Source organism: Neophocaena asiaeorientalis, unplaced genomic scaffold, assembly GCF_003031525.2.
Source record: "Neophocaena asiaeorientalis asiaeorientalis breed wild unplaced genomic scaffold, Neophocaena_asiaeorientalis_V1.1 scaffold397, whole genome shotgun sequence".
Classification (NCBI taxonomy): domain Eukaryota; kingdom Metazoa; phylum Chordata; class Mammalia; order Artiodactyla; family Phocoenidae; genus Neophocaena; species Neophocaena asiaeorientalis.
The window spans coordinates 377265-401430 of NW_020173231.1; the positions used below are offsets into that span (position 1 = coordinate 377265).

The 24166-nt window shown below is 38.1% G+C and overlaps 1 pseudogene; it reads left to right on the top strand.

Annotated features, from left to right (window-relative positions):
* LOC112400018 (cytosolic beta-glucosidase-like) overlaps window positions 1-24166 on the top strand; it is a 144066-nt pseudogene that overhangs the window by 55437 nt on the left and 64463 nt on the right.

The window sequence follows — 24166 nt, forward strand, 5'->3', positions numbered from 1 at the left end:
GGCTTCTGCTTACCCTGCTTACCTCTCACTATTCTTATTGCTCTTCTGCTGAGCTGTACACCCTCCTTCTGGTGAACTTGCAGTTCCCAGAAGAGAATGAATACACAAACAAACAAAAGCCAGGCCATACATGACAACAGAACTCTGATCCACAAGAGAAGCTCAGGAAGCCAGACGACACCCACTGCAGCAGTTGGCCTAGAATAGTCAGAATGTGGTCAACAACTGCCAGCTTCTCTAGTTTTTGCTCCTCTGTCCCCTACTTTGAACTTAGAACCAACCGGAAAAAGCCAAATATGCTTCCCAAACCGATTGCCTGGGATGCCCTTGTTCTAGTTAGCCTACCTCCAGCCTCCCTGTGCCAACAACCTTCAATCAAAAGTACCTGAATCCTCCCCCATTTTTTTTTTTTAATAATAAAGCTTTCCTGCTTCCCTGATAGCCTTTAATTATCTGCCAAATGCAAGTGATAATGGCTGACTCCTTGCTACAACAAACTTGGAATAAGTAAGCTGCTCACATTTGGGTGGGCTTTGTTTATTTCCATTCCTCCTTTAGACTTTTGCACATTTGTTTCCCTTTCTTCTCTTCCTGGATCACTCCTCCTTGCCTTATGTGGGTCATTTATTTTCATCTTTTGAAAATCAGCTCAGATGTCACTCATGACGATAATAGTCATTATTAGGATGATAGCTAACTATTCGGTTTATCAGCTCATTAAATTCTCACAACAATTATTGAAATACATTTCTATTATTGTCCACATTTTACAGGCAAGGAAAGATAATTCAGAGAGATAAAGTAACTTGCCCGAGGTCACCAAACTAGTGGGTGAAGGCCTTGGGATAGAACTTAGGTAGCCTGTCACCATAGTTCACTTTTTAAACCATTATGCTACATTGCTTTCCGAATGTATTTCCAGATGCCCTCAGTTTGGGATAAGGACTCCTTATCATATGTTTAAATAGCATTCTGTACTTTATTTTTAATAATAACATTGTATGATAATTGCTTATGAATTTGCCTGTAGTCCCAACTAAAATTTAAGTTTTCTTTGGACAAGGACAATGTTTATCTTACGTTTGTAAGTCCAGCATATAGTAGTTTCTCTATAAATATGTATTTGAGGAATGAATAAATTAATGATTGAATGAATGAAACACATGCAAAAATCTAAATTATTATATTTAAAATTGGTAGATAATAAGTTAAAAAAAGAGAGATAAAGGGACCCTGCTTCTATGCAAACTTTGAATGCAATACAATTCTACATATGAATTTAGTTATATTCACAACCTCTCAAAACAGGACAGCTTCTCTTCTTTGCTTAGTTTCCCTCCATACTCTTAGACATACAATCAAATGAAGAACTAATATCAGCCTTTCCTCAGAAAGTCTCTTCCAAGTTGACAGTCATTGTTAGGTTAGACCCAGCATCTTCTTGGCGTTGGTTTCTAAGGCAGAACATGTCCGACTTAATAACATTCTTCTGAACTCTGCCACATCCAAAAACTCTCTCTCTCACACAGGCAGTGCTGGGAGAATCAGCTGAGAGCCAAGGGTAGCTGTGTATTCCCATGGACTATGTCAGAAATTTAGAGCAAACTCCCCAACTGAGCATTCCTTAATGTGTCACGCCCCTGGCTCACTGCCCTTGTAACCCACACTCTGGGACCGATGCTGAGCCCTTGTGCATGATCAGTGGGTCTCTCTTCCTAGACTTGTGAGACTGATGGGTCTGGAGAAGCACTAAGGCAGCCATTGGGTCCAATTTCTTTACTTATATTGAATACTTTTGAAATCTGTTCATTCATTCAACAGCTATTTATTGAGTCTCTACTAAATTTCTGGGATTGTCCCAGGATTTGGGGGATCCAGAGATAAATTAGATAGATAAGGCCCTTATTATCAGGGGGCTTGTATTCAAGTGGAGTTGATCTACATACAAGCAAATAAAATAATTTCTTTTTTTTAATATGAACATATAAATTTATAATTTTTAATTGAAGTAGATTTACAGTGTTGTGTTAGTTACACAGCAAAGTGATTCAGTTATACATATGTATCTATTTTTTCAGAATAATTTCCCTTATAGGTTAGGATAAAATATTGAGTATAGTTCTCTGTGCTTCACAGTAGGTCTTTGTTGGTTATCTGTTTTATATATAGTAGTGTGTATATGTTAATCCCAAACTCCTAATTTATCCTTCCCCCCTACAAATAAAATAATATCAATAAGCATGCCAATAACACAAAGTTAAGTGCTACCGACTTGCCCAAGTGAATCCCTTTCAGAACATACATCTTCCACAATCGTGTTGCCCCATCACATTTCCCTCTCTGATCAGCCAGTCTTCCTTGGACTTCTTCATGTTTCCTCCCAGCCTTTAATTGATTATAGGTAGAAAGTAATGAACCTTATTTTGGTTTAAAGTTGTTTAGGATACTATTATTCCTGATCCTCTCCCAATCCTTATTTACTGTCAATGTACTAAAAATAACTTTTCTTATGCTTTCTTTTATTTTTCTCCTAGGAATTGACTATTACAACAAGATCATTGATGATTTGTTAACAAATGGGGTCACGCCCATAGTGACCCTCTATTACTTTGATTTGCCTCAGGCCTTGGAAGACCAAGGAGGTTGGTTGTCAGAGGCAATCGTTGAACCCTTCGACAAATATGCCGAGTTTTGCTTCAGTACATGTGGGGATCGAGTCAAGCAGTGGATCACTGTAAATGAGCCTAATATTTTTGCCCTGCTGGCATGTGAGTTTGGTGCATTTCCTCTTGGTGTGCCTTACGTTGGAACTAAAGTTTTATCAGGCAGCTCATAATTTGATTAAAGCTCATGCCAGATCCTGGCACAGCTATGAATCCTTATTCTGATAAGAGCAGAAAGGTATGGTGTCTCTCTCAATTTTTGCTGGCTGGGTGGAACCAGCAGATCCCAACTCAGTGTCTGACCAGGAAGCAGCTAAAAGAGCCGTGGCTTTCCAATTGGATTTCTTTGCTAAGCCCATATTTATTGACGGCGATTATCCTGAAATTGTCAAGTCACAGGTTGCCCTCACGAGTAAAAAGCAAGTTTATCCATCGTCCAGGCTTCCAGAATTTACAGAAGAGAATAAAGTGATCAAAGGCACTGCTGATTTCTTTGCTGTGCAGAATTATACGACTTGCTGAGTCAAGTACCAGGAGAATAAGAAAGGAGAACTGGGTTTACTCCAGGATGCGGAAGTTGAAGTTTTTCCAGACCCATCTTGTATAAGTTTGGATTGGGTCTATGTGTGCCACGGGGAATACGTCAACTACTGAAATACATTAAGGTAAATGCACCTTTTGTTTGCGTCCATGTGTATTCAAACATGGGAAGATGGGAAGACGGGCATGTTTCTGTGTGTATAAGAACCCGAACAAAGAATGATTTAGGCAATAGCATATACATTTGTTGGCCTGGGAAGAGATGATTAGGATTTAAGTCGATGGAGGTTAACTAGCTGATAAAGGGCTTCAAAGCTATTATTAAACTTAGGATTAAATTAAATCCTAAATTAAATTAAATTCAGTTGTGGCTACAGTAGCTTGGACATATTTTTCAGGCTGGGGTCACAACTGGAATTACTAAAAGGGATAATAATGGTTGAAGTAGCTGGATCCTTTTTGGGTCTCTGTTACACTGGATGGCATCCAGGTAGCTGAAATTAAAAAATTTAAGTTATCAGTTTTTAGGATCCCTGCTGTGTGGGGGGATAGAGGCTGTAGCTGCTGGGAGGGACCAAGGGGTTAAGGAGATATGACAATCAGCAGATGCTGATGGAAGAAAGATACTTCTGTCTTCTCATTATAACAAAAGTCATTTGACTGTCTTCATGGATATTTGCACAGTTTTTCTTTTCCATTGTTAGTTATAAAAGGTCAGCACGCAGAACCTTAAGTTAATAGGGTCAGTGCAATTTGATGAAAACTAGTTTTGGGGTTGTAGAGAAGGTAGAGGGGAATGCACCTGATATAATGAGCTTTTTTTTTTTTAAACATCTGTTTGGAATAAAACTTCTGCTTTCTTGTTCCAGGATATGTATAATAACCCTGTAATTTACATCACAGAGAATGGGTTTCCCCAGGGTGACCCGACATCTTTTGATGATGCTCAACGCTAGGAGTGTTTCAGACAGACGTTTCAGGAACTGTTCAAAGGTACCATTTGAAATGATGAAAGATCAATTGTGCAAGCTTAATATAATTTTCCCATGTGCCTATTTGCATTCAGGAAAGACCAATGATTTTGAAAGCTGAAATTCATGTAAATCAGTGTAAAGCCATGTAATTAAGAGAGAGGGGAGGATAAAAAATGTATTTAGGAAAGAGGAAGGTGAGGATTTTGGTCTAGCTTCAACCTGCTGAAATTTAAGCAAGTAAAAAGCGACTGTCTTCAGCATTTTGTGACTCCTGGGTGAAGGTGACATGAATAGAAGGAGTGGTGGCTGTTGGGAGAGAACCTTAGTTATTACAAAAAGATCAGCTGTGACCAACTAGAGCATGTTTATTTGCATATTTTAGTATCCTAACTACCAAGAAATGAATTGACAGAATTCTTAAAGGACCAAAATTAAGTATTTGTTCAATAAACTTTAAAGTGGTATGCATCTTCTATCAATGCATGTTTCATTTAAACTGTTACCAAGCAGCAGAAACAGTTTTTTTCTGTCATATAGAATCTGTGAATTTTGTTTCAAGACAATATTATTATTCTGGTATCTCCTTTTCCCTGATGGGATTCCTTTCATATTTGAAAACAAATGTGAAGGAATAATCTTTAACTGGTAGCACACATTTCTACCCCAGTTAATTTCTCCCTTTTAGCTACCACTTGGAACACTGTTGCTTCGTAAATTTAATTTCTCCTCCCTATAAAGGAATAATATCATAGCAACAAAATTCAATGCAAAATTAGATTTTCAATTTCCTTTTTTTAACTATGATAGGCACAGTTATTTCTCATCATTCTGTTTGAGAGGTCCTGGAATGATTCTTTCCAAAATAAATCAGTAACATACTGGATCAGCCAGAAGGAATTCTGGAAAGTGACATAAAGTGGTTTCTTTCCCAAACCTAAAATATATTGACTCAGTTCCTCACCTGGGCCTGGAGTTTATTGACAGAGGGCAGTTGGGCTCCTACAGATTGATCCAAGCAAAATCATTCTTTTGTGTTACAGACAAAACAGATTCATCCTCTGTGTGGGAATTCCCCATCTGATAAGAAAAGGAAATCTCTAGGTTTCTGAGATTCTCCCCACTTCTCCCTATAAATGACCCTATTCATAGTTGATTCACTGATGTTCCCAGTTTCACCCCAAGAGACAAGTAGGCTAGTTACCATCATCAGATTTATGGATGCCATAGGGAACACAAACGACTTGTCCAAGATTGTTCTGTGCATGTTAGGGAAAAGAGAGAAAATATTGAAATTGGCTTTCTTCATTCCCAGCTCTGTTTAGTGCTAACATAAGGACATTTCATTGCTCTCTGAAATTGTTTCAAGTACTTTATACAGTCCCTTAGATCTTTAAGACCCTCAAACTAAGATAACTTAAAGATAGAAAAGTTACTGAAGGCAAGAGTAGAAAATGTGAGAAGATTTGGTTTGTGAGCGACAGGAGAGAATAATAGGTTTAGGAACAAAATCCTGTTTTTGAACTTGTTGAATTTCTATTGTACTTTTGAATTGATGTAAAAAGTATCACGTACTTAAACCATTAATTTTTCACAGCATCTACAATCTCTTCAGATTCTTAACATTAGATAATTTATATTCATTGTAATTAACACAAAATATTGTATTTATTTTGATTTTTAAAAAATATGTAGCCTTTCAAAATGTGCAGAAATGTACACATTGACCAAAAACCCTATATTAAGTGTATATTCTGGACTGGGTATAGTGATAGCTATTTTTCATATGTTGTTGTAGTGGACAACAATTTTTTCATCTGCAGTGAAACTCTCTTTTCTAGTAACGAATCCGTTTTTTTCTATGAAATACCCACCTCCCCCCATCCTTAGACTCACCATTACCGAGGGCCATGTAAGTAGAATAAAATACTGCTGTTTGTGAATAGATAACTGATTGGTCTAGATATAGGCACATGACATGAGCTGGGCCAATCCCAGTTCTGCCCTAGGATTTAAAACTTGGACCAATCAGTTTGTCTGTTTCATAGCTTGGATTGACCTTGGCAGGCCATTGGTGGCTATGCCTTGCCATGTAAAGCTTAGCGGTAGTGAGAAGGTGAGCTGCAGGTGCCCCAAGGGAAATAGAGACAAGAAACGGGGAGAGATTCAGGAGGGCACTTGCACCTCTAATTCCACTTTTTCTTCAGAGCCAGTTGCATGCGTGTTCTTGAGAAACATTACTTTTACTTACAACTAAGTGCTCTTTCTGCTTCATCTGCTTCTGACTGGATTTCTACCACTTGGAACAAAGAAAGTCTTAATTGATGCCATCATCTCATTTTATTTTCAAAACAGTGAGATGAGGTCATTGCTCCTAATTTACAGATGAGCAAACTGAGTTTCAAAGAAGCTAAGTCATTTGCTCAAGATCACAAAGTTACTAAGTAGTATTTACTAGAACAAGGCAGGATGTGTATATTATTATTACTACTACTGTTGGTATTGGGCTTTCTGACTCAGAGTGCTTGCTTGTCCCACCACACTTCTCCAAACTTTTCCTCACCTTTGGTGCCCTGGGCTTGCACATATTCTTTGAAAGTGCTTCACGGCTGCTTCTGCAACAGCCGACAGGTCCTACGACCTTGGACAAAACTCAGACACCCTGTATCCTGCCTGTTGTCAGAGGCACAGAGCTGAAGTTACTGATCGATTTCCTGAGACTCATCCAAGGTAGCGCTGATGATCTTGGTTGGTGAGAACCTTACTAGTAAGAAGCACCTTGTGTGCAATTAAAAATAATAACAGACCGAGGAAGACATTTGTGGGAAGCGCTGCAGGTGGGAGCCCTCCAGAACCCAGGGAGCCCATAGATGGACTATGGCTTTGTGATTCCCATGAAAAAAGCCCTCCCTCCAACATCACGCACCCGGACAGGCACATAATGACACCATAGTTGGATCAATGGCGGTGTCTGCTTGGAGGTCTTACTAATCTCTTCAGGTAAAATCCCACAATTAATTGAGCAGTAAAAAGAAAGCTAATGTTTCTGTTTCCTTTTGGGAAAGAAAAAAAAAAAAAAAGAGGAAAAATGTCATTTCAAGAAAAAAAATCAGCTAACACCTTTTTAACCATTGCATTATTTAAATGCCTTTAAATAGATTGTGTTTTAATTAATGCAGATATAGATGAGAGAAAAGCAACACAGTGGAGACAAAAACACTGTAAATAACATAGAACTAGGCTTGCATTCCAGTTCCAGTTATTCAAGGATGGGCAAAAGGTTCAAACTCCCAAACTCTCAGTTTGTTCAGCAATAAAAATGGGATAACACTTTCCCTGGCAGAGTTGTTGAAAAGATTTTGCTTAATAAGCTATTGTGTTAAACACCCCAAGCAATTGTCTGGCACATGGTAGGCCCTCAACAGATGGTATAATTATTATTATTACAAAATGTGCATTTTTAAGAACATATTTATCACCCCAAGTTATTTTCCTTATTATTTAAAAAATAGAATACCAAGACATTAAAAAAAAATTCCATCCTCCCTCAAGTCTCTAAGTTATGGCAGAACATTCCCCCATGTCTGCAATTTTCTCCATCATTCTTTTTGGGAAACCTCTGAATGAGTGTTGTAACATTGGCCCTCTGGCTACCTATGATTGAACCCTGTGGAGGACAAAGCAGCCAGGACCTCCCTCCATTCGTTATTCCTTTGGAGAGGTTGCCAGATTAGGTGAAAAATCAAACCATTGCAGCAGAAACAACTGTCAATCAACTGGGTACCTGGAATTGTTCTGCCACAGGAAGTTTTGGAAAAGCTCAGGGAGCAGTGATCTTCAAAGAGTTAGGCTTTTCTCACATGATATGAATCTTTATTATATACATAAAATTTACACCAGTCCTTGCTGCTCTGGAGCCAGCAGGCAAGTTTAAGTTCATATGTAATCACACACAAAGGGATACCTCAATAATCTGAATGTTGATGAGCAGGTGAGAAAGTGTGAGAAATCAGGGGAAGTTATTCTCAGTGGGTGATACTTGACCCATGACCTAAACTCTCCTAAAAGGGGATTCCAGTTAGGTTCAACCTGCTCCTCACACCTACTGAATATATGCCCGTCCTTGGCTTGGTTCCCAATCTTTCCTCAACTGGAATGTCATGGTCTTTGCCTTCTTCCTGGCCCAGTCCTGTTTGTGGTAGATCGACTAGCTTGAAGTCAGGCAAGACATGGGTTTGAAATTTAGTTCTTCCACTTAACAAGTTCAATAATTTGGGGAAAAGTCTTAAGCAAACAACACTTCAGCCATCTAATTTTTAAAACGGGGATAATAAGAACATCTATCTTCTAAAACATGGTGAAAAATGAAAAAGATAATGCATATCAAGCCTACATACAGAGTCTGGTACATTAAGAAAGATTCCATAATGATGGTTAATTTTGGGGGGCATCTCTGAGCCCTCTGAGAGTTGGAGCTGTGTCTTTTTTATAGTTATATCTTCAGCCCAGAGCACCATTTCTGTCATGTAGTAGCTTTCTACACGTGTTTGTTGAATTTGGTTGTGTCTATCAGAGAAGAGTTAGTCAATGGATAATGAGAAATAAATGATGAAATGATTGGGAACTGTATTTTCTTTCCCTAAAGAAATATACCCCACACAGGAAAAAAAATGCAGCCTTCTGGAAAGTTCCTGAGCCAGACCAACTTTCCAGTGAGATCCATGCCTGAGTTAGCACAGTAGTAGATGATTGCAGAGAAGATTTGTTAATGACCAGCTTTAGGCTTTTAATGACAAAACCCCTCAGCAAGATGTCATCAAATTTATTGAAGACTTCACTGAAAGTGTTGAAGCTGATGCATTGTAACAAGAAGGTTATAAATCTTGCAGCTTGGGTATGCCACCAAGACAGGATGCTGAGCGCAGAATCACCCTGCTGTTGTCTGTCAGCATTCTCCCTCCCTCACTTCCCATGGAGAACCAGGAAAGGATAAATACATCCATTTACAAAAGTGGTGCAGACCTGGCAGCCACCTGCCTATGTCAGTTTCAGACCACAGAGACCCATTTAACTGGACAAAATGTGTTAAGCACCTGTGTTTTTCTAAATGTGCATTAAAAAAATCCTAAGAATTAGGGGAAGATCTCAAAGTTTGACACATTGACCTTTTGGAAAAATGAACCTATTAAAAATCCATTGCAAGCTCAGAATAGAGACTCAGTTACCTGAATATAGAGTATCACTCCATGTCTATTGTTTTATTGCTTCTCAAAGTAAACCTTTGTCAACCTAGCCCTATGGAGCAGTTCATCTCATAGCTCACGGAGAACTCACAGCTTTGGGAACGTGTTGGGTGGAATGTTGGATGCACTTAATACTGTTGCTCCTGGCTGGACTGGATGGAGCTAGCGAAGAGGAGTCAAGATCGGAATAGAGAAGGAAGAACGAGATTCGAAGGCCGTGCACAAGAATCGTTTGTGTGTGCTAGTTTACGGACTTGTAGCACTTGAAAAGTCATAAAGGAAACAATTTCCAATATATCTGTATCCCACCAACCTACATACTCAGACCACACATAAACTCAGGCAGCCAAAGATTACAGAGTAAACCTTAAGCAGAGATATGCCAGATGACCTTCCCCTATTGCTTCTCCCCTACTTCTCCCCAAAGTTCAGTAGCATACTTACCTTTGTTTTCCATTTCCCCGTATGAAGGGTGGCAGAGTAGAAAGTCTGAAGGGTCTGAAGAGTGAAGACTAAGTCCTGGGTTCTGGTGGTGTGCACTTGGGGAAGTTCTCATTGGGACTCTGAATGTCAACCTCCTCACCTGTTAAATGGGACAGATGCTAATTGCCATCCTGCCTAACCCAAAGTCAGTTGTGAAAATAAAGTAATTTATGTGTATGTATGTCCTGAGCACCTTAAAATGTTAGATATTATTCTCATATTTGATATAGTTACTTTACACCTTTAAGGACATCATCACTCTGGCCAAAAATACATAATCTCGACCTTAGTGTTCTCCACTGCAAAGGGAAGTGTTTGGTGCCCATTATCCAGATCCTGTCAACATTTACAATTCTAATATTCTATGGTTTTTATTTTCCTGCACGTTTCTGAAGGGCTATGACAGTGGGATCAGATTAGGGGTTTGAGAGAACGTGTTCTATGACCAAGTGACTGGTGTGTTGCTTGGCAAAGCTCAGAATCAAACACACACACACACACACACACACACACACACACACACACACACACACACTGCTGTTGTTGAACTACTTCACCAGACTTATCCAGGTGAGGCCCATACTGATGTGATCAGGAACATACACCATTTATCGGGCACACCCTCTTAGAAACACAGAAACACAGAACCTGGTGCATCTGCTTCCTGGGAACAGGTTTCATGGAGTTGCCCATTTGACAAGCAGCTCAATCACACATCTGCCCTTGTGCTTCCTGATTAGAAACCATTCTTTATCTTCTATTTCCATAGCATTCTAATACATATGCTCTGCCCCCACAGATGGACATTCCCTTGGGCTTCTTTTTAATTCAGTTCCAACTGTTTTGAGGGGATAATTACTTAAGGTTCTCCACCACATCAGACCCAGTGAATTTTAATACTACTATACAGCCTTTAAAAAATTTATTTAGATGATTCCAAACTCATCCTCCATTTTTAGAACAATCTGTCCAGTAGTTTTTGTATTGATGTAGCAGCAAACAGAAGTGCAGTTGTATTTTTATAACTGTAAAAGAGACCTGTAAAATAATCAAAGTATAATTTATCTGAAGAAAATCTATTTTTCCAGTATAAAGAGTAGACTCAATAGAATCTTGAAAAAGGGGCAAAAATAAGGATTTGATAATGCTTTTAAAAATGAAGTATAATTGAGATATAACATTGTATAAGTTTAAGGTGTACAACATGTTGATTTGATACATTTATATATTATGATATATATTATATCACCATCTTAGTGTTAGCTAAAACCTCTAATATGTTACAGAGTTATTATTTCCTTTTTTTTTTTTTTTGGCAGTAGGGACAATTAAGATCTAGTCTCTTACAACTTTGCAGTTTATAATACAGTATTGCTGACTATAATCACTATACTGTGCATTAGCTCTCCAGAACTTACCTATTTATCTATTAGTTCATAGTTTGTACCCTTTAACAACGTGTCCCTGCACCCCCAGCCTCTGGTAACCACCATTATACTCTCTGTTTTTACAAGTTTGGCTTTTTTAGATTCCACATATAAGTGATTTTATACAATATTTGTATTTTTCTGTCTGACTTTTCACTTTGCGTAATGCCCTCAAGTTCCATCCATGTTGTTGCAAATGGCAGGATTACTTTTTCCTTCTTCTCATGGCAGAATAATAGTCCACTGTGTGTTTGTGTGTGTGTGTGTGTGTGTGTGTGTGTGTGTGTATGTACGTATATATCAAAACTTCATTATTATACATTCATCTGTAGATCTGTTGATCATTTGTTGATGGACACTTAGGTTGTTTCCATATCTTGGTTATTGTCAATAATGCTGCAATAAACATAGGAGTTCATATATCTCTTGACTATCATCAAGAAGACTAGAGATAATTATCGGCGAGGATGTGGGGATAAAAGAACTCTTGTACACTGTTGGTAGGAATGTAAATTGATTCAGCCACCATGGAAAACAGTATGGAGGTTCCTGAAAAAATTAAAAATAGAACTACTATATGATACAGCAAAATCCACTTCTGGGTATATATCCAAAGGAAATGGAAACAGGAGTTTGAAGAGTTGATGACTTTTTTCACCTGTTTGGGGAGAGAGCAATACTGGAATATTCAGGTGTTGAGAGGGTTATTGGAATTGAGAGAAGGTGAACATCTCAGGTTTTCCCCAGGTGAAGTTGTCCTCAATTGTCTGTCTACATAAGCTATTATTTTCTGATCTCCAAAATAACCTGATTACCACCTGGCCTCTCAGTTATCTAAGAACCTGCTTTGGAACAAGGCTAGTAGAATTTCTCTTAGTGTGATTGGCAGGGATTGCCTGGATAACTGTGTTAAGATGGATTCTGTTGGACAGCTGTGGGCTCTTGGAAAGAAGAGGGAGAAGTGGATGGCCAGGTGTTAGCCATTCCTACTCAGGAAACTTTTGGAGTTTTCCAAATCTTGGAAAAGGATATTCCCCACTATAAATTATTACATTGACATTATGTCTTATAAATCAAAGTCTTGTGAGTTCATCAGTGGAGATTAGCTCTGGGTGCACTAAGAAAATGAGTGTCTGGATTTGCAGTGTTGCTAATTAGACCTTAAGCAGTGTTAATCTCACCAGTTCTATGGCCTTCCCCTCTGTGGTCTTACCTTACCTATTTATAACTTTGATATTACTTATGCTGGACAATTGCTCTACAGTGACATAAATATTGTTTCTGCCAGCTCTCCCGAGCTTTTCATTGAGTAAATTCCTGGTTAACTACACCCTATATTGTTTTTTCAATATTGAGCCTGACACTGTATACAAGAAAATCAACACTATTATGAATAAAACATTAAACATTGGTGCCATAAACTGATTCATGAGACCCTCGTACAACTGCAGCCCTGTCACAATTGAATACTTGTTGAATAAGCCAACTGAATAGATGTAACTTGGGAAACACTTTGGTTTTTGAAGACAATGCCCATTATAATCCTTGAAAGGAAGGGAAAAAAACATTTTTAGGAGAAAATGGAAGTTATTAAAAGGTGTAAGCATTCACAGACAAGAGCAGTGTGTAGTAAGATTTTATGCACCATTTTTTTACAGACAAAATTCTAACCAGAATACAGTTTTGGGGTTTTTAGTTCTATACTCAGCATTCAGTAAGTGCTGAGTAAATGTTTAATGAGTGACTAGGAGATTGAATCTACATTAGTAGGAAAACTGAATTACTCTCCAGAATTTCAATGAATATTAGATTTATACCATCATTTTGCTTTTTAAAAGAATTTAAATAAATGGTAGATTGTTTTTACTATTATGAGAACAACTTTCATGCATCAAGATTAGGCATGAGTGCTAATTGTACCCTTTTGACATTAAACTTGAGTGTGTTGTGACAATAATTGCAATCTATGCTAAAGTTTTTTAACCTTTCTATAAATGCACTTAACCTCTCTGTGCCTCAGTTTCTTCATTTGAAGAATAAAAGGCTTAAACTAGCTATTCTTTTGGGATCCTTCCAGTTTAAGAATTATGTGACCCTCTAGATATTCTTTCTCGGCAGGTATGTCAAGGATCATATTTTATTAGAACTCTTAGTAATTTCTTAGGCTATTTAAAAAAAAATTAAGTCTAAGGAATTATAATTAATAGTCTTTTTAAAAGAACTTTCTTCATTCTTCTCATCCAGCTACTTAATTTGAAATGTGAACACTTTTTTTATCTGGGCATAAAATTAGACCTTGCTCTCCAATGAACTGATTGTATTGATATTGATTCAGTTTCCAGGTAACATTTTCTTGACCTTCAATCTGGGTGTTTCCTCCTTTATTCATTTGTATTGAAAATGAACCTCACTTTTCTTCCCCTGAGAAAGTTATCCCTCAGAAGGGTCACCTCAGCTTCAAGTTTTACAAAGTTACTGTGGAGAGTGTAAAATCTCAGAGAGGAAATTGAATGAACAAATCAGTTCAAAGCATTAGAGGAAAATTCTCAATTGAACAACTCCATGGCAGTTACAATCATGAGCAGTGAAATCACCTTTCAAAACAGGATCATGGCAAGCACCACCTAATGTATCAAGTTTTAAGACAGTTAAGTATGATTTTCAAGCTTTGCCATAAATGCATAATTTAATTCAGTTAGGCAGTGCAGTAATTTTAACTTTCTTTAAATTTAACTTGAACATGAAACTTTTGTCTCTGGGCAAGATCCTGAATTAGAAGGGAGGATCAGATTTCAGAATTACCTTCCCGCAATAATTCTGGGGAGAGACTTCATATGTGGGAAGTCTGTTTTTTTATTCTGAATTTTTGAGCAGAGAGATAACTCTAATCAGGGCTCCTTTGACTCCAAGTTACTGTTTAGGTAGCATTTTCTTCAATACAATGAAAATATCAGCATGGTGCTAGAGATGAAAATAGTTCCTTTTAAGGCTTCTTAAGGCTTATCTGGAAATGCTACATGCAGCAGGAAGGCCAGTCTCTTTGATGAGGGTCATCTCAGAAGTGCAGCGTCTTCTTGGTGTGAATGAGATTAGTTAATGAAACAGTATCATGGCTGGAGATGATTCCATGCCCTTCTAAAGTTTAGCCACTTTCCCTCCTTGTTTGTGATATTCCATTATAGGAATCACTGTCTGCTTTGAGATAAGTGAAACCATTATGTGTGGAGGAAGAAGAGGCATTGGAGCCTTGAAGAATGTTAATTGGTGCTTGTGAATACAGGTGAACAAGAAGCCATAAATGTCTCAGGTGAAATTGTGACTGAGCTTGGGACTAAAAAGTAGATGATGGGAGAAGGAATGTACCACACCTGTTTATGAAATAACTTTTTTTCTCCCCTAACAAGTTGCATTCATTTCTTTTATAGATATAAATCCAGCCTAAAGTCTTAAATAATTTTAAATGACCATGTTCTTTTACGAGGCAATTCAAATATTGGGTTGGCCAAAAAGCTCGTTTGTGTTTTTTTGTAAGATGTTATGGAAAAACCTAACAAATTTTTTGGCCAACCCAATGTATTTTATAGTTAAAGATAAGTGTATTAACACAAAAATTAGATCACTGAATAAAATATGAGTAAATGAATGTATATTAAGTATATACATTTATTGGTAAATCATTTTGTTATGTGGCTGAGGCTGTGCTAATTTAGTCTCTTAAAATATTTTCTTCCGAAGATGTTCAGGCTATATTCTTCATCCTTTGAATGAGCAGTTGGCCTTTTATTAAAAAAAAAAACAAAAAAAAAAACTTGCAAAAATATTTCATGCCCAGAGTTTGCTGCCCTCGTGAATACATGGTAGCAATCTCAAGAATGGCTGAGAAAAATTCTTCAGCGTGTCTGGAAAAACAAAGAGTATGGGGCTTCCCTGGTGGCGCAGTGGTTGAGAGTCTGCCTGCCGATGCAGGGGACACGGGTTCGTGCCCCGGTCCGGGAGGATACCACATGCTGTGGAGCGGCTGGGCCCGTGAGCCATGGCCGCTGAGCCTGCGCGTCTGGAGCCTGTGCTCCGCAACAGGAGAGGCTACAACAGTGAGAGACCCGTGTACCGCAAAAAAGAAAAGAAAAGAAAAAAAACAAAAACAAAGAGTATGACCCACTGATTGTGCTTAAGTTTTATACAGACAGGCAGAAAATTTTATGAATACTTTTATATAACAAGAATTTTCTTTTTTGACATAGTGAAAGAACATATTCCTTAAAGACACAGTTCTGCCCTCAAAATCTGGCTCTGACACCCTGTCTTGTTTTGTAACCTTGGACAAGTTATCCTAACTTTATGAGTCTCAGTTCATCATCTGTGAAATGTTATTTTTGGTGGGGATTAATGATATACTTCATATCCTAGAAAAATGCTTGGCACATAAGTCCCCCAAATGATAACAAATGCAGTGAATTCTTTGTTACCCAGCATCTATTATCCAGGATTTTAGAAAAACTGTGACTTCCTGCACAGTCATCAAGCACTGATAATTTATATTTCTCTTGATGACCCTGAAATTCATTCTGAATAATTAGAGAAAGATTAAATTATAATCAGTTTAGTTTCAGTGTTAAGTGTATCTTAATATTCTCATTCTTTCAAAATTTGTAATCCTTCTGCATGTGGTAACAATTAACAGGAAATATTTGATTAGCTGGAGCACTCCATTTCCTGACTATCTGACTAATAAAGAGTTTATTGTGTATTACTGGAACCCAAACTCTGCCCTGTGGATCAACTGGGCATTTGCTGTGTGGGTTCACTTCACACAGCCTTATATCCATTCTCAGAGTCAACACATTGACTTTATTGCCTGGTGGAAATTGTAGAATTAACCATTAAATATTCTCAAACAATAGTCTGAGTCTACACAAGGCCTTTTGCGTATTTTTGATCACAAGGTCATAATACTGGTCATCCAGTCTGATTTTGTGCAGATGAGTAACTAAATCTTCTAGCCCTGATCCTTGTCCGTTCTTTTCCTATGGATTTCTAGAGATGGACATCTCAACCGACATTGGTACTCAATCTATCTTGGTGTTTCATCAACCTTTAGTTTTATCCAATCGTGTTTTAGACATTTTCACTGGGCTTTTTAGGCTACATAACCTTCCAGATGAAAACTTCACTGTGTACTTAATCATTTTTGTGGTTCTTCTTTGAATTATCCACGTTTCTCCCATTTGTCTGGTCCCCCACATAGTGTCACATGCTGCTTTAAAAGATGGCTTAACAACTGACTTGTGTTAGAAACAGTCTTTAAAAATGTATCGATGTATAGTTTCTTTGTGATCTCAGTAAGACGGATTTTCAGGCAAGCAGATTGATTTTGGAAGTTTATTGATCACTGTAAGACATAGTATTCATCCGTACTTCTCTGTCTGGCCTCATGCTGCCTTCCTTTAACTCTCTGCCTTGCCCTGAATTCCCCCTTCCAACCAACAGTCTTCTCTTCCATAATATCCGTTACGTCCCAGCTGACATTCCCAGTACTTAGGGAATACAGTGGTGGCTGCAGAAGGAGGGTGATGGTTTCCTTTAAATGGGGAGCAAGGACAGGTAGCTGGTGAAGAGTTAATTTTGCTTTCCAAGATCAGGCGACTGTTGGTCCTGGTACAAAGCCAGGATTTGTGAGGATACTCCTGTCAAAATACGGGGTCTTCCTTGGCAATGTCTGGGTGAGTGCTAGGTGAAGACAGGGAGCCTGGGTGACTAGCCAGAAAGCAATAGTTAGCACTCTAACCCTGTGCTGTCTCTGAGACTAAACACACTAGGTAACCATAGATCAGTTGATAAGGTAAGCTACCTATTACTACTACTGTGTGTAATTTCACCCCAAAGTGATTTTTTCCCTCCTTATATAGACATATATTAAAACCAATAACTCAATGGTAATGTTATCACTGTTTTTTTAGGCACAACAAACCTATATTTGTTTGACTACTGCAAACATGTTTCATGTTTGACAAACCATACTTACATTATAGGCCTATGCTGAATCTTCTGAGAACCATGATTTTGAACTTTGGTATATTAGAATCGTCAATTGCAATCAATTGACCATTGACCAAAAAAATGGTCAATTTTTACTGAGGAGGCTTCTTTAAGAAAATGTGACATTTTCCTAGTTATGGAATCAGAACTCCTTGGCAGAACAAATGAATTTATGTTAACATAAAATGTTAAAACTTAAGAATGTTCATAAAATTGAAGTTAAAATCTCTTCACTGGTTTTTTGTACCAATACATGCCAGAAATGTCATATTGAATATTTGTATTGGCCAGTCGTTGAGGAAAGTTTATATGAAGTTTCTTATTCTTTAACTTAAATTTTTTTGTTGTTGCGATATAATTGACATATAACATTATATTAGTTTCAAGTGCACAATATAATAATTCAATATTTGTATATATGTTGTGAAATGATTCCCCAAATAAGTCTAAGTTGTGTTTTAACTCTTGATATTCCTAATGCTGGATTCTCTTATAAATTTGGGTAATTGCATTCAATGTAAGTCATTTATTGCTTTCCTTTTGTTTAAGAGAGATCTGCTTCTTTGAAAAATCATCTTCTTTTTGTATTTCTAGTTTTAAAAATATTTTTTGAATAATACAAACACTGTTAAATCTCTCTTATTCAGAATAATGGTAGGGAGAACAGTTAAATGCCAGTTTAACTTGTTGAGAGGTATTAATTTTTGTCAGTTATCGAAGATGGGCCATTTTATTATATATTCAGGTTCCTGATGAAAAGAAATACAAGCTAGTAAGCCAGAACCAGGAGGGAAAGGGAGAATACAAATGTTCTGACCATAGATGTTGACAGAAAGCTTGAAAACTGGCACATAGCTTCCTGGCAAAGGGATTCATCATTCATTACAGCAGTAGTATTCAGACTGTGTGCTGTGGAGCCTTGGGTTCCATGGAGATATCTCTGGGGACTCTGTTAGATTGTATTGAGAGAAAGTGAGAAATTAGGGCTCTGGGGCACATCAGTTTTCATTGGTTGTATATATCAGAAATCCATACAAATGTTCATTTGAAAAGAAGACTCTGTTGCTAAAAAAGGAAAAATTGGATACCCACTGACTAATAGGGAACTAATTATCAGAGGGGAAAAAACATAGTAGCAGATTGGTTAAAGATGGTGGCGTAGAAGGTCATGTGCTCACTCCCTCCTATGAGAGCACCAGAATCACAGCTACCTGCTTAGCAATCACCTATAGGAAGACACTGGAACTCACTAGAAAAGATACCCCACATCTAAAGACAAAGGAGAAGCTGCAATGAGATGGTAGGAGGGGCACGATCACAATAAAATCAAATCCCATAACCACTGGGTGGGTGACTCACAAACTAGAGGACAATTATACCACAGAAGTCCACCCACTGGAATGAAGGTTCTGAGCCCCACATAAGGCTTCCCAACCTGGGGGTCTGGCAATGGGAGGAGGAATTCCCAGAGAATCAGACCTTGAAGGATAGTAGGTTTTGATTGCAGGGCTTTGACAGGACTGGGGGAAACAGAGATGCCACTCTTGGAGGGCACACACAAAGTAGTGTGCGCATCGGGACCCAGGGGAAGGAGCAGTGACCCCATGGGAAATTGAACCAGACCTACCTGCTAGTGTTGGAGGGTCTCCTGCAGAGGCAGGGGGTGGCTGTGGCTCACCATGGGGACAAGGACACTGGCAGCAGGAGATCTGGGAAGTACTCCTTGGCATGAGCCCTCCCAGAAGCTGCCATTACCCCACGAAAGACCCTGCAGCCTCCAGTGCTGGCTCACCTCAGGCCAAACAACCAACAGGGAGGGAACTCAGACCCATCCATTAGCAGACAAGTGGATTAAAGTTTTACTGAGCTCTGCCCACCAGAGCAACACCCAGCTCTACCCACCACCAGTCCCTCCCATCAGGGCGCTTGCACAAGCCTCTTAGATAGCCTCACCCACCAGAGGAAAGACAGCAGAAGCAAGAAGAACTACAATCCTGCAGCTGGTGGAACGAAGACCATATTCACAGAAAGACAGACAAAATGAAAAGGCAGAGGACTATGTACATGATGAAGGAACAGCATAAAACCGCTGAAAAACAATTAAATGAAGTGGAGACAGGCAATCTTTCAGGAAAAGAATTCAGAATAATGATAGTGAAGATGATCCAGGACCTTGGAAAAGAATGGAGGCAAAGATCAAGAAGACGCAAGAAATGTTTAACAAAGACCTAGAAGAATTAAAGAACAAACACCAAGAAGATTTAAAGAACAAGCAAACAGAGATGAACAATACAATGACTGAAATGAAAAATACACTAGAAGGAATCAGTAGCAGAATAACTGAGGCAGAAGAATGGATAAGTGACCTGGAAGGCAGAATGGTGGAATTCACTGCTGCAGAACAGAATAAAGAAAAAAGAATGAAAAGAAATGAAGACAGCCTAAGAGACCTCTGGGACAACATTGAATGCAACAACATTCGCATTATAGGGGTCCCAGAATGAGACAAGAGAAAGGACCCAAGAAAATATTTGAAGAGATTATAGTTGAAAACTTCCCTAACATGGGAAAGGAAACAGCCACCCAAGTCCAGGAAGTGCAGAGAGTCCCAGGCAGGATAAACCCAAGGAGAAACACGCTGAGACAGATAGTAATCAAATTGACAAAAATTAAAGACAAAGAAAAATTATTAAAAGCAACAAGGGAAAAATGACAACATACAAGGGAACTCCCATAAGGTTCTCAGCAGAAACTCTACAAGCCAGAAGAGAGTGGCATGATATATTTAAAGTGATGAAAGAAAAGAACCTACAACCAAGATTACCTGACAAGAATCTCATTCAGATTCAATGGAGAAATCAAAAGCTTTACAGACAAGCAAAAGCTAAGAGAATTCACCACCAGCAAACCAGCTCTACAACAAATGCTAAAGGAACTTCTCTAAATGGAAAACACAAGAGAGGAAAAGGAGCTACAAAAACAAACCCAAAACAATTAACAAAATGGTAATAGGAACATACATATCAATAATTACCTTATATGTGAATGGACTAAATGCTCCAAGCAAAAGACACAGGCTCACTGAATGGATACAAAACAAGAACTATATATATGCTGTGTACAAGAGACCAACTTCAGACCAAGGGACACATACAGACTGAAAATGAGGGGATGGAAAAAGATATTCCATGCAAATGGAAATAAAAAGAAAGCTGGAGTAGCAATACTCATATCAAATAAAATAGACTTTAAAATAAAAACATTACAAGAGACAAGGAAGGACACTACATAATAACCAAGAAGAAGATATAACAATTATGAATATATATGTACCCAACATAGTTGCACTTCAATACATAAGGCAAATGCTAACAGCTATAAAAAAGGAAATCAACAGTAACACAGTAATAGTGGGGGACTTTAACACCTCAGTTACACCAATGAACAGATCATCCAGACACAAAATGAATAAGGAAATACAAGCCTTAAATGACACAATAGACCAGATAGATTTAATTGATATTTATAGGACATTCCATCTGAAAACAGCAGATTACACTTTCTTCTTAAGTGTGCATGAAGTATTCTCCAGGATAGATCACATCTGGGGTCACAAATCAAGCCTCAGTAAATTTAAGAAAACTGAAATTGTATCAAGCATCTTTTCCAACCACAAAGCTATGAGATTAGAAATCAATTACAGGGCAAAAATGTAAACAGCACAAACACATGGAGGCTTAACAATACGTTACTAAATAACCAAGAGATCCCTGAAAGAAATCAAAGAGGAAATCAGAAAATACCTAGAGACAAATGACAATGAAAACAGGATGATCCAAAACCTATGGGATGCAGCAAAAGCAGTTCTATAAAGGAAGTTTATAGCAGTACAATCCTACCTCAAGAAACAAGAAAAATCCCAAATAAACAATCTGACCTTACACCTAAGGGAACTAGAGAAAGAAGAACAAACAAACCCCAAAATTAGTAGAAGGAAGGAAATCATAGAGATCAGAGCAGAAATAAATGAAATAGAAACACAGAAAACAATAGCAAAGATCAATAAAACTAAAAGCTGGTTCTTTGAGAAGATAAACAAAATTGATAAACCTTTAGCCAGACTCATCAAGAAAAAGAGGGAGAGGACTCAAATCAATAAAATGAGAAATGAAAAAGGAGAAGTTACACTGGACACTGCAGAAATAAAAAGCATCCTAAGAGACTACTACAAGCAACTCTATGCCAATAAAATGGACAACCTGGAAGAAATGGACAAATTCTTAGAAAGGTATAATCTTCCAAGACTGAACCAGGAAGAAATAGAAAACATGAAATGACAAATCACAAGTCATGGAATTGAAACTGTGATTAACAATCTTCCAACAAACAAAATTCCAGGACCAGATGGCTTCACAGGTGAATTCTATCAAACATTTAGAGAAGAGCTAACAACCATCCTTCTCTTCCAAAAACTGCAGAGGAAGGAACACTCCCAAACTCATTCTACAAGGCCACCATCACCCTGAGACCAAAACCAGACAGAGATAATACAAAAAAAAACTACAGGCCAATAACACTGATGAATATAGATGCAAAAATCCTCAACAAAATGCTAGCAAACAGAATCCAACAACACATTAAAAGCATCATACACTATGATCAAGTGAGATTTATCCCAGGCATGCAAGGATTCTTCAATATATGCAAATCAATCAGTGTGATACACCATGTTTATAAACTGAAGAATACAAACCATATGATAATCGCAATAGATGCAGAAAAAGCTTTTGACAAAATTCAACACCAATTTATGACAACAACTCTCCAGAAAGTGGGCATAGAGGTAACCTATCTCAATGTAATAAAGGCCATATATGACCAACCCACAGCAAACATCATTCTCAGTGGTGAAAAACTGAAAGCATTTTCTCTAAGATCAGGAACAAGACAAGGATGTCCACTCTTACCACTATTATTCAACATAGTTTTGGAAGTCCTAGCCACGGTAATCAGAGAAGAAAAAGAAATAAAATTAATACAAATTGGAAAGGAAGAAGTAAAACTGTCACTGTTTGCAGATGACATGATACTATACATAGGGAATCCTAAAGATGCCACCAGAAAACCACTAGAGTTAATCAATGAATTTGGTAAAGTTACAGGATACCAAATTAATGCACAGAAACCTCTTGCATTCCTATACACTAGCAATCAAAGATCAGAAATAGAAACAATCCCATTCACCACTGCAACAAAAAGAAGAAAATACCTAGGAATAAACCTACCTAAGGAGGTAAAAGACCTGTACTCAGAAAACTATAAGACACTGATGAAAGAAATCAAAGATGACAAAAACAGATGGAGAGATATACCATGTTCTTGGATTGGAAGAATCAATACTCTGAAAATGACTATACTACCCAAAGTAATCTACAGATTGAATGCAACCCCTATTAAATTACCAATGGCATTTTTTTACAGGCACAAAGGAGCCCAAATAGCCAAAGCAATCTTGAGGGGAAATAATGGGGGTGGAGGAATCAGAGTCCCTGCTTTCAGATTATAGTACAAAGCTACAGTAATCAAGACAGTATGGTACTGGCACAAAAACAGAAATATAGATCAATGGAACAGGATAGAAAGCCCAGAGATAAACCCATGCACCTATGCTCAACTAATCTATGACATAGGAGGCAAGAATATACAATGGAGAAAAGACAGCCTCTTCAATAAGTGGTGCTGGGAAAACTGGATAGCCACTTGTAAAAGAATGAAATTAGAACACTCCCTAACACCATACACAAAAATAAACTCCAAATGAATTAAAGATTTAAATGTAAGACCAGACACTATAAAACTCTTAGAGGAAAACATAGGAAGAACACTCTTTGACATAAATCACAAACAGATCGTTTTTGACCCACCTCCTAGGGTAATGGAATGAAACAAAAATAAACACATGGGACCTAATGAAACTTAAAACCTTTTGCACAGCAAAGAGACCTATAACCAAGATGAAAAGACAACCCTCACAATATGAGAAAATACTTGCAAATGAATCAACAAAGGATTAATCTCCAAAATATATAAACAACTCATGCAGCTCAATATTAAAAAAAACAAACAACCCATTCCAAAAATGGGCAGAAGACCTAAATAGACATTTCTCCAAAGAGATACAGATGGCCAAGAGGCACATGAAAAGCTGCTCAACGTCACTACTTATTAGAGCAATGCAATCAAAACTACAATGAGGTATCACCTCACACCATTTAGGATGGGCATCATCAGAAAATCTACAAACAACAAATGCTGGAGAGGGTGTGCATAAAAGGGAACCCTCTTGAACTGTTGGTGGGAATGTAAATTGGTACAGTCGCTATGGAGAACAGTATAGAGGTTCCTTAAAAAACTAAAAATAGACTTGGAGCTTCAAGAGGGCGGAAGACTAAGGTGCGGAGATCACCTTCCTCCCCACAAATACATCAGAAATACATCTACATGTGGAACAACTCCAACAGAACACCTACTGACCGCTGGCAGAAGACCTCAGACCTCCCAAAAGGCAAGAAACTCCCCACGTACCTGGGTAGGGCAAAAGAAAAAAGAAAAAACAGAGACAAAAGAATAGGGACGGGACCTGCACCTCTGGGAGAGAGCTGAGAAGAAGGAAAGGTTTCCACACACTAGGAAGCTGCTTCACTGGCAGAGACAGGGGGTGGGCAGGGAGGAAGCTTCAGAGGCACAGAGGAGAGCGCAGCAACAGGGGTGGAGAGGGCAAAGCAGAGAGGTTCCCACATAGA